At 32.0% G+C, this 11022-nt stretch overlaps 1 pseudogene; it reads right to left on the bottom strand.

The window, feature by feature from the left end:
• Positions 1-10290: 10290 nt before the first annotated feature.
• LOC127094381 (translationally-controlled tumor protein homolog) lies at positions 10291-10678 on the bottom strand (annotated as a pseudogene).
• Positions 10679-11022: the final 344 nt, after the last annotated feature.

The following is an 11022-nucleotide window of genomic DNA, read 5'->3' as shown; positions in this document are numbered from 1 at the left end:
GTATGTATACCATTATTGAATTGTGAATGATTTATGGTTATGGATGTGTATATGTAATCGTAATTGATGTGTTGTGATGAATGTGTATATGTACCAATTGTGAGTCAGGGTGATATGTGGGATGTTAAGACGATATATAGATGGTCTTAATTGCATATGTGTTGGTATGTGTGCATTCATTCATAGCATGGTTGACTTCATTGTGGAAGTGGTGAAACTGTGGGTTCACATGAGCAGACGTTGATTCTCAATTGGAATCAGGCGTAGTATTAAGCGGTGATCCTTCATTGGAAACAGACGTAGCAGACGTTAATCCTTAATTGGGATTAGGCGTAGTATTAAGCGGTGATCCTTCATTGGAAACAGACGTAGGGCTTTGGTCTTGTCCGGATCGGAAGCGTGGCTTGGATTCTAGATATTGAATCGGAAAGCGGTAAAACTTTGAGTTCACATTGAGGTACCACATGCATAGAGTCACATTGTCTTGCATTGAGTCGCCTATAGTTATGTGATCATTGAATGCATGTATTGATGTGGATGCGATGTACGTTTGAAATATGTGAGATGATTGTTGGTTAATATTATTGACGTGATTATACCAAGTGTGATGAATTCTTAAATTGTGTTTTAATTCATTGTGCCTTATTATGCTATTTCATAATGATTTGAATTCTCACCCTTTCTGTTTGAATGTTACCTTTACATGGGTATCGTGCAGATACTACAGAGTAGTATTGCTGGAGTAGGTGGACGGTAGCTCGCTCAAGAATAGCTGGAGAGTTTCCGTATTTAGTTTGAAATTAGGTACTGAGTCAATGCTCTGGTCATGTAACACTGGGTAGATTAGTGGTATTGAACTCATATCTTATTTAGATATGTTTTATGTTATTACTTGTTTATTTTAATTGGAAGTGATTACTGAGGGATGATCATGGTATGGGACATGAATCATTTTATGAAATACATGAGTATTCTCTATTTTCCGCTGCGAACGCATATTGCTTGAATATTCATGATGAGTGAAATGTGTTATTTTGAATGACCAGGTGTATTGTTGGTTTTTGAAAGTTTTAAGTTTCGAAAACGTCGATGTGACGCCCTTTTGTTTATATGCGTGCTTATTTACTCTGATTATATGATAAATAATTTGGGGTAGAAAAATGGGTGTTACATTAGTGGTATCAGAGCATGATCGACCAGTTGGTCAATAGTCACTAATGTGTTACAGTAGTAGCAGGTTGGTCCGTCCGACCAGGTTGTTTAATTAGGTTTGTTCCCTAGTACGCGACATGTGTGTGAGAACACTGTCGGTGCTTGTTTTATTTTCCATTGGCAGGTTGGGAACTCGAGGATAAGATGAGGGAATCGTATCCGGAGTTGTTCGTTTGAGAAGTTTTCGAGGACGAAAATCTTTTAAGTGGGGGAGAGTTGTAACAGCCCAATTTTTAGGAATTAATTATTATTTTTATTATATTATATTTAATTATTTGGAGTGTTAAGTAATTAAGCGGTTGTGAGGTAGTATAATAATGGATTAATTAACTTAATTAGTGTGGGAATTAATTATTTAGTTGATATGAGAAATAATTAAATAATTGAATTAATTAATTAACTTGGTTGCATAGTGAGTGGTTAATTATTTAAATTTAAATAGAGGTATTTAAATATTAGGTATTATTGGGCCTAGTGATTAAATTAGATGATTTAAGCCCAACTAGAATACTATTATAAATAGTAAGAGTGAAGGAAGTGAGAACTAGAATTCACTTGAGCACTGAAGGCAATAGAGAAAGAGGAGAGGAATAGCGAGAGGAGTCAAGGTTTCCATCAAATTGACAAGGTAAGGGGGGAAATCCTTATCATTATGGGTTAGTATGATTGGGTCAATGGGTAGGAACATATTTTAGGTTGAAATCCTTAATTGGCATGGTTTGGAATTATTAGGTCTTGATAAATACTCTTAAATTGTGGTGATTAAATTATGCTAAAACTGTGAATGAATATATAATTGGATGAGTCATAATTTTCTGAACGTGTAGCTTTTTACGGAATCGAAATCGGAGGTCCGGAAGTCCTCCAACGATGAAAAATGCGGGGAAATCTGCATTCTGTTTCGTGTTAGCACAGGAACAGCTTTCTGTTTTGCGTTAACCGGTTAACCTAGGGCGTTAACCGGTTAACACTGTTATAATATTGAAAAAATTGCATTCTGTCTTGCGTTAACCGGTTAACCCAGGGCGTTAACCGGTTAACACTGTTAAAAATTGCCAAGAAGCGCATTATGTTTTGCGTTAACCGATTAACCCAGGGTGTTAACCGGTTAACACTGTTTGAAAAGTGAAAATTTGATATTTAAATGTTGTGTGCGTTTTGGAATGAAATCTATGTGTACATATTTGATGATTGGCCTATATTGGTGAATAATATATTGTATGAATGTGTATGTATACCATTATTGAATTGTGAATGATTTATGGTTATGAATGTGTATATGTAATCGTAATTGATGTGTTGTGATGAATGTGTATATGTACCAATTGTGAGTCAGGGTGATATATGGGATGTTAAGACGGTATATAGATGGTCTTAATTGCATATGTGTTGGTATGTGTGCATTCATTCATAGCATGGTTGACTTCATTGTGGAAGTGGTGAAACTGTGGGTTCACATGAGCAGACGTTGATTCTCAATTGGAATCAGGCGTAGTATTAAGCGGTGATCCTTCATTGGAAACAGACGTAGCAGACGTTAATCCTTAATTGGGATTAGGCGTAGTATTAAGCGGTGATCCTTCATTGGAAACAGACGTAGGGCTTTGGTCTTGTCCGGATCGGAAGCGTGGCTTGGATTCTAGATATTGAATCGGAAAGCGGTAAAACTTTGAGTTCACATTGAGGTACCACATGCATAGAGTCACATTGTCTTGCATTGAGTCGCCTATAGTTATGTGATCATTGAATGCATGTATTGATGTGGATGCGATGTACGTTTGAAATATGTGAGATGATTGTTGGTTAATATTATTGACGTGATTATACCAAGTGTGATGAATTCTTAAATTGTGTTTTAATTCATTGTGCCTTATTATGCTATTTCATAATGATTTGAATTCTCACCCTTTCTGTTTGAATGTTACCTTTACATGGGTATCGTGCAGATACTACAGAGTAGTATTGCTGGAGTAGGTGGACGGTAGCTCGCTCAAGAATAGCTGGAGAGTTTCCGCAGTTTGAAATTAGGTACTGAGTCAATGCTCTGGTCATGTAACACTGGGTAGATTAGTGGTATTGAACTCATATCTTATTTAGATATGTTTTATGTTATTACTTGTTTATTTTAATTGGAAGTGATTACTGAGGGATGATCATGGTATGGGACATGAATCATTTTATGAAATACATGAGTATTCTCTATTTTCCGCTGCGAACGCATATTGCTTGAATATTCATGATGAGTGAAATGTGTTATTTTGAATGATCAGGTGTATTGTTGGTTTTTGAAAGTTTTAAGTTTCGAAAACGTCGATGTGACACCCTTTTGTTTATATGCGTGCTTATTTACTCTGATTATATGATAAATAATTTGGGGTAGAAAAATGGGTGTTACATTTAGGGTCAGATGGGATAAGAACAAAGTGATTTGGGGACTTGGTGGATCAAATTACAAAATGTGACTGACTTGGTCTGGTTTGTGCATCAGGATGATCTTAAATCTTTGAACCAAGGCCAAATGAAATTGGCCTATAAATTTTGTATGAAACTTGTGCCAAATGTTCCTTCACATGTCCTTGATTAGATGCAAAAAGAACTAGGTAAAAAGGAGTTGTGGTTTGGAAATGGCAATGTGGTAAAGTGGTTGTCTTGGTCGTGTTTTAGGGCATGGTAGGCATGTTGGACCAGCTTGGCCAATGCAAAAATTGAGGTCCTTGCTTAATGAATTGGGTCTTAGTTCTTGAAACAAAGTTGGAGAGGAACTTAATTAGGACATTTGGCTTATAGAACATCTTGAAAATATTGTAAGATGAGAAAGGTAGGAACTTTGGAACTTGCCATATGTCATTCTTGCACAAATGTGACCAACCAACATGACCTAAAAATGCGACTTTGTGATTTCTTGATTTCAAGGCACAATGGTGGATATTTTAAGATCATATGATCATATCGTGATGGAAAATGAGGCTTGGAGCTTTGTGGGATGGTTTTAGGTCATGTCCATGAGTGAACCAAAGCATTGAAAATGATGAATCAAGACCAAAACAAAGGCATTGTCCCATGGTGAAATAAATGTTTGTTTGATGGAAAATGGTTGCAAATGACTTAAATTGAAGGTTAATGATGTGTTGAATGATGGGATGGCCAAATGGGGCCAAGCAAAGAATCAAGAGATTCCACAAACTAGGGTTTCTTGGAACACAAATTTCATCAAGAGCCATAGTCAGTCAAATTAGGGTTTTTAGGTGTAAGAGATGTATTAAGGTGATTCAAAGAGTTCTGGAATGAACAATGTTTGGATATTAGGGGTCCTCAATGGCGTGGTTAAGGCACAAGGTGAACCAATGACTTGTACAAGCCAATGAGGGTCAAGAGCTAGGGTTAGGATCCTTGGGTGACCAGATGAATCATGATGTGTCTTCAAGGGGGACTCACCATCCAATTAGGATTTTGGAGAGTGAGTGAGATGTCTTGAATGATCCTCCAAACTTTGTTGGAAGCTTGAGGATAGAGATTAAGGTTAAGGTGGCTTGGGAACACCTTAACATGGCCAGAGGGTCTTTAGGCTTCATAGATGGACCTCATGCCTTGGGTTTGTGGATCATTGAGAGTTTTTAAGCATAAATGCATATGAGATAATATGTATAGGATGTATGCTCATGGATTAAGGTTCAAGAAGATGATGTGGAGGTAGGGTAAATTTGAGGGTATGCCACAAGTAAATACCAGAATCGGTGCTCTGATACCAATTGAAGATGCAAGAAACACAAGAAAAGAGGGTTGGAGTTGGGTTTATCGATTTAAAACATTTTGCAACCCGATATCTCAAACAACAAAGATAATGATAAAGATAAGAACACAAGTATTTTTATCTTATTTCGTTGTTAACAAAGTTACATCCAATCCACCAACCTGAGTGATTTCACCTTCTCAATAAGAACTTAATCCAATAAATAATCTAATTACAACAAACTCAAAGACACGCAGTCTAAGATTTGAGAAATTATGACTATACCCTAGTCTCTCAAGGAAAGCAACTCAAAAACTATTTGTCAATGACTTCTTGAGAATTTCAACTAAACTTAGTCTCTCAAGAAATTAACAAATGTTAATTAAGTTGATTGTGTTTACAAGAGTGCTTCTTAACAAGGAGGTTACACACAATGAAATTTAGTTTTTACACTTGAGAATGGTTGAAATAAAAATCAAAGTGTTTCTTCAATCTTCTTCTTTCTTGATGATGATTTTCTTTTAATGAATCTTCTTTATCATGAAATATTTGTACAACAAGAGATTTTCTTTTAATCATTCATCATCTCTATATGTTCCACTAATCTTTTGACCTCTTCATAGATAGAAAATAAGACCGTTGGAGGATAGGATTGGAACAATCTTCAATGTACACTATAATTATAGATTAGGTAGGTTCAGGTGTAAATCTTGGATAGTAGGTGGAAAATCTTTTGTAGTCGTTTGAAGTATATTACTGTTGATTTGATGTTTGACTAGTATAATACATAGTAAATATTCATCCATTTAGATACTCTAGAACATTGTCTTTGCATACGAGAGATTAATCACATGTTCAGAGTTCAGAACGATATACATCAGAGTCTAAAGAGAAAATGAGGCTTGAATGATTCCAGTGTATCATAGACGTCTATATCAAAAGTGTTTACTGGTGATAACTAGAGATGACATTATCTTCATAACTTCTTCAAGGATTGTATTATTTCAGATTCTGATAATGTCCAAAGTTCAGAGTCACTGTTATCAGAGTCCAGAGTCTATATATCTAGAGTCTCTCTAAGATCAGAGTTCAAAGTCTAATTTTATCAACATTGTTCATCATTTTGGTTTGTCCAGAGCTATCTTCATTCAGCTTCTTTATGAATTAGATTTATATTTATTTCACTTTAAGTATGATTAGAGTGTCCACACTCAACAAACTATTAAGAACAAAATTGTTATTTTATATTTTGTTATCATCAAACTTCAAGGATAGTTGGAGAACCAAATTTGTACCAACATATGTTGCATGTTTTTCGCTCCACTTTGGTGTGGTTCTGAAACATGTCATGAAGATTGTTCTCATCTTTTGGTTGCATATCTTACATATTGTATTTGTCTAAAATTAAATAAATTTATTTATCATATGAAAAACTCATTGAAGATGGGTGTAATTTTTATTGATAATTGATAAGTTAATTGATTAGAAATAATTTATATCGAAATATTTATAGTTGATGAATTAATAAATTTAATTTATAATATTTGAAAAAATAAACAATTAAACTATCTAATAAAAATATTACATTAAAAATACTTTTAATTAATATTTATTTATTTTTCAAATAAAATAACAAACATAAAATTGTGATAAATGACCAATTACAAACTGCTTAAATTGATGAATGTAACATATTAAAGTGAGTCGCATGACATAGACGATGGAGTAGTTTTTATCGGAAAACTATTTTACAATACTACTTCATGTCAATTAAACTCGATAAATATTTTTTTCTTCTTCTTAACTTCTATTAGAAAATATGACTTTCTGCTTTCAAAAAAGTTCTAACTTGTAACAGTCATTTAAAATAAATAAATTCTGAGACGACTTTCACTTTTATTTTATTATTATTATTAATGTAAAAAATGATCTTATTGTCTAAGCTAGCGTTGGAATGTAAAAGAAAAAGCTAATGTTGGAATGTCCAAAAAGGCTAACGCAGGTGATATAACGTTATTAAATCCATGTTCGCACATAAAAGTGAATATTAAAAACAAAAACAAAAAACATATGTTGAATCAAAATATTTGACAAATTTCCACGTGATTAAAAGTCTGGCTTTTCATCTTCAAGAAAAACATACTTACTTACGTATGCAAATTATATATAAATAATGTAAATTTATATTAGTTATTAGTGTTGGAATATTATTAGACTCAATATTATTATTAGTGTTGGAATATTTATATCATAATTATAATTTAAATTAATAATATTAGAGTATTAGAGAAAATATATATATATATATATATATATATATATATATATATATATATATATATATATATATATATATATATATATATATATATATATATATATATATATATATATATATATATATATATATATATATATATATATATATATATATATATATATATATATATATATATATATATATATATATATATATATATATATATATGGATAATGTAAAATATTTTACATCGTCAATGAATCTTCATCATATATTCTCAAATGAAATAGATGTATATACTCATTGATAAATCATTATTTAATAATAGTGTAAAACTATTTGACATAACACTACATTTAATCTTTAATAAATATTATCACTTTATTTATAAAGAAAATAAAAAATAAGAGATCTTATATGAATTTTGAAATTAGACTATTTAAACAAAACAAAAAAAAAATTAAGAAATTAAGATTTGCATGTTGTACAGCGGACTAATATATAATTTATAAAAAAATGAGATTTTTGTCTAATACTTTTTAAATTTAATAGGAAATATATGTATAACATGTATTATATCATTAATATAATAATATAAAATTTAAAAGGAATGTCTCTTGGTTGAAAATATATACATTGTTATTTAAAATAAAATATATTTATTTTACATGAATTAAATGTGTAATGATAACAATAACTTGGAAAAACCTCTAAGAACAAACAAAACTCAATTGTCTATTATATATATATATATATATATATATATATATATATATATATATATATTATATATATATATATATATATATATATATATATATATATATATATATATATATATATATATATATATATATCAATGCTAACCTGTGCCTCAAGGGTATAAGTTAAGAGATAATATAATAAAGATTTAATAAAAATTATGAGTTGAATTTAATAAATTTTTATAGTTAATGATTTTATTATTATTTTTAATACAAATTTTTTATTTCTAGATTTTTTAACATGTACCTTTAGGATACAAGTGAGCTTTACTTTATATATATATATATATATATATATATATATATATATATATATATATATATATATATATATATATATATATATATATATATATATATATATATATATATATATATATAAAATTAAAGCAGGATGGAAGCCCGCAATAAAATACAAAGGGATTTAGCAGGCACCAAAAATGTCAGGCCAGACAAAAAACAAGCAACAGTAAAACAAGAGAAAACTAAACAAAGCAGAAAGAAAAATACACTTAAAGACAACCAACCGCCAACAACAAAGAGAAAGAGAAAACAAAAGGGTAAAGAGAAAGCCATTCAACCACTCACATAGCGAGACACCATCTAACAGAAATCAGGGTAGAGCTCACACACCAAACCCGCCATCAACAAATTAATTTTTTTAAGGAAACATCAATAAGCCGCTAAACACCAAGAGTCACATAAGGAATCTTGATCCACTATTGGTTCAGACACAAGATAGGGTTTTGAAGCCAATATGAATGGGAAAGAGAGTCCAAAGGGGATTTATTGAGAAACCATTTCCATGCCAAAAAATACTCATATCCTCCATTTTTTTCACCGTTGTTAACACTTATCATTACAAACATACCAGATAGACCATACCATAAGATGCCAAACCATTATAAACCCATCCTTGATTTTAGCCTTAGAACAAAAAAAACTCAAAAACTAACCTAAATCCTTGGGAAGAACGAATTTTTCCCCTAACAACCTAAAAATTCTATACCAGACACTAGAAGCCAAACTTCAAGTCACGAACAGATGAAAGACTAACTCTACCCGATCCCCACAAAGGGTACATAAGATCCCTTCCACCCCAGTGATGACCTTCCGATGGAATAAGTTCTCTTTCGACAAAAACCAATTTCATAAAAGTTGCCAAGAAAACAACATCATCACCTTAGAAGATGCACAACTCTATAAAATCACAGGAAAAGATGAAAACACATTATCTCCATTCTCCTCAGAGGTAGGACCACAACTAGATTGGACTTGATAAGCAGATGCCATATAGAAGGATCCATCTCTAGCATATCTTCAGATCCACTTATCAAATTCCGAATTAAGCTGGACCTCTTTGAGAGCCGAGAAAAACTGAGCAACCATAGGCTCGTCATGAACAAAGGACGAACGTCTCCATATAGGGTCCCAAGTAAACCCCCCATGATCAAATATCCCAATCTCACCCACTGTCCCTTCTTGGATGTCAGAAATAGACAAAAGTCTCTAAAATCTAATCTTAAGAGGACTACTTCCGAGCCAATGGTCTCCTTAGAAGAAAGTCAAAATACATATCCAACCTTCTTAGTCAAACTCATCTCAAACCAATTCGGCGGATCATATTTCTTAGATCCAAAAAAGAAGAGATAGTAGATGCACCATAATAGACAGAAAAAATGCCAGATCAATTATTAGAGGAACCCGTCAAAAGTCTCCATCTCCACTTGGCTAAAAGGGATAAATTAACCAGTCAAAGATCTCTAACACCAAGACCCCGTACTTCTTGGGCTTGCAAACTTCGCACCACTTAATCCATGGAATTTTAGAAATCCCTTTCACCCGTCCCTAAAGGAATCTCCTTTGAATCCTAACCAACTTTTTTCACACTTTCACATGCATATTTAGAAAAGATATAGTGAAAACCGAAATATAATTAAGCATAGAGTTAAGGAAAATAACCCTACCCCCTAAGCTAACATACATATGAGACCAAGAATTAAGTCTCTTTCATATCAGATTTAACAAAGGTTTCCATGTATATTCTAAACTAGGTTTGGATCCAACTGACAACCATATGTATCAAACGAAAGAGACTCAATCTTACAGTGCAGAAAACCCTCGACAAGCTGAAGAAAATGGAGGTTAACATTAATCACAATCAAGCTACTCTTGTGAAAGTTAACCCCTAGACCCGAGATAAGCTTAAATCCCCTAAGTACAACCCTTATAGTCTAAATAACCTCGACCAGAGACACAACTAAGATTAACGTGTCATCAATATACTGGAGATGAGAGACCACCAAATTGGACATGTGATTAATCTAACTCTTTATTTCTTTTAATTCACGGGAAAAATAGATAAAATCTGGGTTAGTAGTTACATCTTTGTAGTAAGCAAAAACCAAAATTGCATCATCGTGCACACTCTCCAACAAAAAATTGAAGCAATTTAATGTATCTTTTCATAAAAGTAACAAACTGATTCTTATCAAAAGCGGGTTGTTGTAATCTAAAAGTGACTATCGATCTTAACAACTTTATCGTCACCACCACCCTTTATAGAAGGGTTAGGAACAATATCTACATTCTAGCTTATTGAGCAACTAACTTTCCTTCCACTTCCCATAGCAATTAATTTTCAATTTCCTTATAAGGGAATGAATCAGAGAGAAGCTCATCACCTGTAAGAAGATCTTGGCAGACAAGCATGTTGTTGTTGTTGTTTTTGTATAAATTATATCATACAAATACAATTTTAGTGTATATTATTTAAAATAAATTGCCAACATTTGGTAAAAAAAAGATTTATAATATTTTAGTATGCAATCAGCCTCTTTAGAGAAAAACCGTGCTTGAAATTAATTAGAAACATTATTGTATACTATCAATTAAAATAAATTCAGATATTTCGATCGATGACATTTCCTTTCACCAAATGTAAATCTAGAACAACGAGAAAAGAAGGAATGTAAAAAAAGTTTGACTTGAAATCTTTATTGGAGTGACATCAGGAGTACATAAAGCTCCAAACATATTTACAACAATCTTAATAT

Source organism: Lathyrus oleraceus, chromosome 6 (assembly GCF_024323335.1).
Source record: "Lathyrus oleraceus cultivar Zhongwan6 chromosome 6, CAAS_Psat_ZW6_1.0, whole genome shotgun sequence".
NCBI classification, from domain to species: Eukaryota; Viridiplantae; Streptophyta; class Magnoliopsida; order Fabales; family Fabaceae; genus Lathyrus; species Lathyrus oleraceus.
This window is presented reverse-complemented; position numbering and strand designations above follow the sequence as displayed.